We start from the raw sequence: 6,066 nt of genomic DNA on the forward strand, positions 1-6,066 counted from the left end.
CTAGAGCTGTTTTCTGAGAGGAATGCACTAACACACTAAGCAACAGTGTTTCTTAAAAATACTTTTATTAAATGTAACAGGTACACCTGCTTGCTTGTTTAAAATAATGAAGTGAGATTATGCTAGTGGTCTAGAGACATCATTAGAGAGGTCTAAAAGAGAAGAGAGGAGATGGAGGCAGTAGGCAGAGTACAGAGAAGCGCTATGTTTTCTTTCAAAAATAATAAGCAAAACCAAACAGAAGAAATTAGGACTCCATTAAGAGTCTCACAAAAAGCCACAACCCTGCATGCAGTATAAAATCTAGAATAACACTTTATTACTTTATTGGTTTGTTTACTTAGATAATGTTGATTTTGAGGTATACCCGATATTGTACTGTCTTTGCTAGCACACTCTGCTGGGTCGACCACATCAGGTAAGAGCACTGGGACTGGTTCATTTGACATTTAGTCTGATATTACCCCTTTGGCTTCAGTGAGGTAATGCCAATGCTGAGTTTTCTCCTGATTTCTGTCAGGCATGTTTTAATTATCTAGTTATGACATGGAGTCTTCTTTCTGGAACAATATACTCTCTGAAGTGTTTGGTGTGTTTTTGCTAATTACTTCAATTAAAAAATTGACTGCACGTGGGAATTGCTTTTGTGATACTTGCAGGAATTATTACGATTGGTGAGGGAACAGGAGCTCTTCAAACAATTTTAGAGAATATATTGCACTAAAATGTCTTGTTCCATGGATACAACCACTTGCAATGCTGCAAAACACAAGTGCTGTGAATGAGCAGGCTCGTGGGATAACTCTCTTTTGCCAGTGTTTTTATCTCCTCTCGTGTGAATCAGACATTACTAACACAGTATGTGAACATCCATAGAGCAGATTCTTTCCCATAAATGTGTCCAGAAAAATTGAAAATAGATGGTGTAAGAAGTTATTTTAAAATTATTTGACATTATAGTGTTAGGCATATTGGTAAAGTAAGAGGGTAGCAAACATGCTCTCTGCCATATAACAAGGACTTATGTCAATATAGGGATTCCCGATCACAGCACTTGTTTTCTAATTAGGATGAAAATTCACATAATAGTTCAAGACATCAACCGCTACTTTCTCTACTTACAGGCTTGTTTGAAATTCATATACTAGTCATGGTCAACACCAGATGAATCTTTCATCTTGCTGAGAAGAAAAACGTGCACTCACAGTTTTGTCACAAGGCTTTTTTTTCCCCTGACAGGTTTTTGTATTTTTTGAGCAGGCCAAGCCGTTATTCTGCCGTAACTTAAAGGATATGGATTTCCTTCACATGAAGATAAATCATACACTGAATGAAAGCAATCATTATTTAGATTACAGCAGAAAGTTGTCTGTACCCTTTGTGCACTGTAGCAGTTGCTAAAGGAATCTGAATTACATACTAGAAAAAAGTACCTAGTGAATTGTGCAGTAAACAATGGTGTAACTGCTGTGTAACAAAAGGAAGAGAATCTACATGATTCTGTCTGAAAGAGAACCGTAATTTGATGAAGGACACTGAGATTCAACACTCTGAAGAAATCAAATTTGACTGACTGAAATAGCAATATGCACAAAAGTACTTAGTGAATAAAGAACTCCAGAAGAACAGATTGCCTTTTTATATGATTAACGACTGAACAAACACAAGAAAAATTTAATTTAAAATTAATTAGGAAAATTAATTCTTTCTAAACTTAGGTATGTTACAGTGATCAGGTTTTCCACCCAGAGGTCTTTATGGGAACAGATCTAAATTTTAACTTTTCTGAAAAAAACCTAACAAGATGAGGCATAGGGATTAAAACTCCCTTCTTGCACTTGAGAAAATGAAGCTCTCTTTCAAGCTGATTTCACAAGAAATAGTTTTCAGGAGCTTTTTTGCCGTGTTTAATAACTGCTGATAAACAGCTGTGCTGATACAGCATTGAAAAGTTCAGAAGCTTCTAAAGCGCTCCTTAGTACAACTGCACAAGCTTCAGTGGAATTCAGTGGTTGAGTTGGCCCGAACTGTTTTGTTATTTAGTCTTACAAGAGAGGTATATTTAATATTTTTCTATTTTCTGTTTTTAATTACTGCAAGAATGGGATGTAGTAACCCAGTGAGATGTTCTGCTCATGGTTTAGCACAGGCATCCTCCAAGTACGTGTTCCAGGGTCTGAAAGGTGTGCTCCTTCCTCCATGGAGCGTGTCCACAGGCAGCCAGGTTTTAAAGCTGAACAACTACATCTAGCTGATGCGAGTGACGACATTACTGCTCCTTTTGCTCACTGCTATCCACCACGAGGCATTACTGGCCCCACAGCTGTATCAGTAGGAAGGATCACTTGAGTTTTCCCTTTTCCTTTCAGGCAAACCCACTTTGTTCAGCTGAAATCACTCTTCATGGGATATTTAAACAAACCCACCTGGCTCCGCTGGAAGTGCATTAGGCATAATCCCTCCAGCCACCTGAGAGGTGGAGCAGGGATCTCCTGCAAAGGACTGGTAATTAATCAACTAGCACAGCTATCTGAAACGAGCATGTGTGTTCCCAGAAGGGTTTCGTGTGGAAAACTCTAAGTTCAGAGGAAAGATGAACCTTAAAAGCACATTACTTCCACGGAGCAAACGCTGTGTTTTTGTGTAAGCATCCTTCTCAATTAAATCAGTGACGCAATTTATAGCCAAAGTGACCTCTATATAATGGTTTGTTTATTGAAAAAGATTCTGCTTGGTTATTAGGAGCTCATTAAACTGAACTGCTGAAGGAAAAGACATTGATTTAGGCTTCCGTGAGTAATGGTGTACCGTCCATTTCCTGTCCTCTCAAGTTCTGTATTTACTTCTTTTTCTATGTGTTTCTTTCATAAGAGACATCATTTAGCGAAAATATTTGATTTCATACCTAAAGCTTTCCTTAACTAGGCAAATATATGACCTGATTTCAGGAAAAACACTTACTACCACTTAATCAGACATAAGCATGTACTTAAGAGCACTCTATTTGAAATACCTACTTTTCTTATCAGAGCAATTGTTTGAATTTCTGTACATTTCCAATCCAAGAGGACAGCTGAAGAGATAAGGGACAGAACTGAGGGGACCACAGCTTGAGGACTGAAGGTGATAGACAAATGCTGTAGCCGAGACCATTAAAAGATACAAGCAAAACAAGATTTACATGGCGAGATAATATACTTCATTAAACGACCCAGTTTAATTGGAGATAATCAGGCAAGTTTTGGCATCTAAGCCCTTGTTCAAGTCACCTGAAAAAAGTCCTGAGGATGTAACCAGAATAGGACTCTGCCTGAAAGCTTCCCCGTTCTTTTTCCAACCATGTCAATTAATCTAAAAAAAGACTTTTTGTACAAATTTTGCTTTGATGCTATGGGAAAGGAAATGGAATGATCTGCAGACAGAAAACAGAGGAGAGAATAACCCAGGATCACCCCAGAGCCAGCAGAAAGCAAGTCTTTATAATTGTAGACCAAGAAAAATTGGTGGGTTTCTCATACGCAGTCCCAGGAGTTTATGCTGGCCACCAAGGGAAGCAGATCATCAGCCTAGGCACAACGCTAACCCTTGGGCTCCTGGATGCTCTGGGATGGGATTCTTGCTTTCAGATGTAGCACAGGCACTTCAGGATAGGAATTGTAGCTGAGGATTTCTGTGTAGGTGACAAAGGCAGTCACACAGATATCCAAATCCTGAAAATCCTTCACTAATGAAATTCTTTGTCACAGCATCTCACAAGTGCTAAACCCTGCAGCAGTTTGAAAGTGTTTCCTTAGTAATTATAGTTACAGGGCAAACTAACACAAGAAACTGTATAATCCTTCTAGGAAACATCGATTTCCTCTTCTCGCCTCTCTTTCCCCATTTCCACTCTTTTTGTTCCAGGACCTGCCTCTTTAGAAGATTATTGTGATCTTTTGGTCAGCCTGCCCTGACTTGGTATGCTGCAGTCTTAACAGCCCTCCTGGGCAAGCAGAGACAGTTAGTGCACAACTGAACAATGAGGGAAGTATATCCCAGTTTCGTACTTGGCCAACCTCTAGTCACCCCCTTTTCTGCACTGATTAATAAACAACCCTTCCCACAGCTTCTCCCCTCTCTGAATCAGCAACTGCCTGCTCATATCTTCCTCTTCTATTAGCATAGCTTTTAAACTACTCAGAATTAGTTTGGGTTTAGGTTTAAGCCTTTGGCAAATTAGCTGTAGTCTGACGAAGACAACATGGTTGTCTGGTCCCAATTAAGATCTCATGTCAAGTGCTCCTGATGCTCTCCTTAGATAACATGCATAAGCAAATCACTGTCATTTTCCCCTTCCTGTTTTCTGCTGGTGTTCTGTATATATACTAATAATACTCTGTTTGCTAAATTAGGAAACTCATATTATTTAGCGTGTACCTTTCTTCTCCATGGATTGCTCTCCATGACAGAGATTTGTTGTTGGAATGTTCCCAGTTCTGCCCTTGAATACACTGCGGCTGTGACGCTGCTGGTGAGCTACTGAAAACATCAGCTTTCTACTGCCAAATGGAAATTGCTGTCCACTGTCAGACAAGAGAGATAATGAGTAACAGACAAGCAACAGAAACATTAATGGTTTGGTTTTTACCTCTTATGCAGACCCTCTGGTTTTAGCTATCTTGTTAAAACTAGTATTATCCTTAAAAATTAAATTTTTAATCTGTTTAGAACACTTTGTTCCTGGGAAAGCATGAATGAGGGGGATTAAATTATATTTGTACTATACTTTTCTTGGTGATTGGTAATTATCTTGTCACTCATGATGCTATTCATTGCACTTAGCTGCATGGAACTGGGGAAAAACATGACATTTCCCCCTGTACTAGACATAATGAGAATCTATGGCTTTTCACAGAATCATGCATTGCTGAGGTATGGGAGTAAACAAAACGTGGGAAAGTTGTATTTGGAACAAAGGATTTTTTTCTTCAAGCCATACTATAAAATATTTATGTATTGGGAAATATAAACGGGGAGCTAACAGGTGGAATGCCCAATTCAAGTGAATGGCACTTACTTTGTATCTGTTGCTTTTTCAACCAACCTGTCACCCAGCAAAGCATTGGTTTTAAAAAAGGCCCCATACAAATTCCGGCTAGTAACTCGGGCCCTTAGAAGAAGAGAACAACCATTTTTCAGCTTTCGGATGAACAATCTAAGGCATCTTTACAAGGGCACAGATTTAAAAAAATGTGCGCAGTAACCATCCTCTGGTAACAACACACCTGTCAGCAAACAGCCTTTGTACGTGCTTCCCGAACGCACGGACGTACGCCCTTCTGCCTATCCATCTTTCTGAAACAGTAAGCATCTAACTGTGTAGTGGTTGGTACGCCCGTCTTGGGATGAACATACTTCTTTTGGACCCAACTTCACTGCCATCAAGTGCATTTTCCTAATTCTTGATTGGAATCTGTATGGCGTATTGAAAAGCTCTGAGGCAAAAGGTGCTGTCCAAATGCAGTGCTTTTATTAAAACAAAAACCAAAACAAACAAAATGCGTTTTTTTGGCAGAGTGGCATACTGAAGGAAAGGCATCATTAATATGTTCCTAAAAGTTTTAAGTTGGAAACTGCTGTGTTATTTCAAAAGTTCTCATTTCCACAAATCATAAATTGACTTCGTTTGTTGTAGAATTTGACAAATGAACATAATTAGTTAAATCTGGAGAGGACTAAGTCAGTCCGCAAAGAGTCAGAGTAACTATTTATGTTCCCAGTAGGCTTGTTTGCATCCAAGCTAAAGTTCTTTGCAACCAAAGCGGTTCTACAAAACATTTTGGCCTCAGTGAACCATATCTCCTGCAACGTATGCTAACGTATGTTCACACCAGTATCACAGCGTAAGTTAACACTGCATGAAGCCTTTGCTTCCACTTTTAATAAACGTCAGTTGCCACAAACATAGCACTTTGCAGACTAGCTGTGCAGAGCTTTCAACAGTGTCCTGTTTTTTGATAGTAACTGGTACATATGAAACGTTTTTGGGAGGTTATTTTTTCCTGTTGTCAGGGTCACCGTGACTTG

Source organism: Nipponia nippon, unplaced genomic scaffold, assembly GCF_047370975.1.
Source record: "Nipponia nippon isolate SJK-2023a ecotype South Korea unplaced genomic scaffold, ASM4737097v1 scaffold_24, whole genome shotgun sequence".
Lineage (NCBI taxonomy): Eukaryota > Metazoa > Chordata > Aves > Pelecaniformes > Threskiornithidae > Nipponia > Nipponia nippon.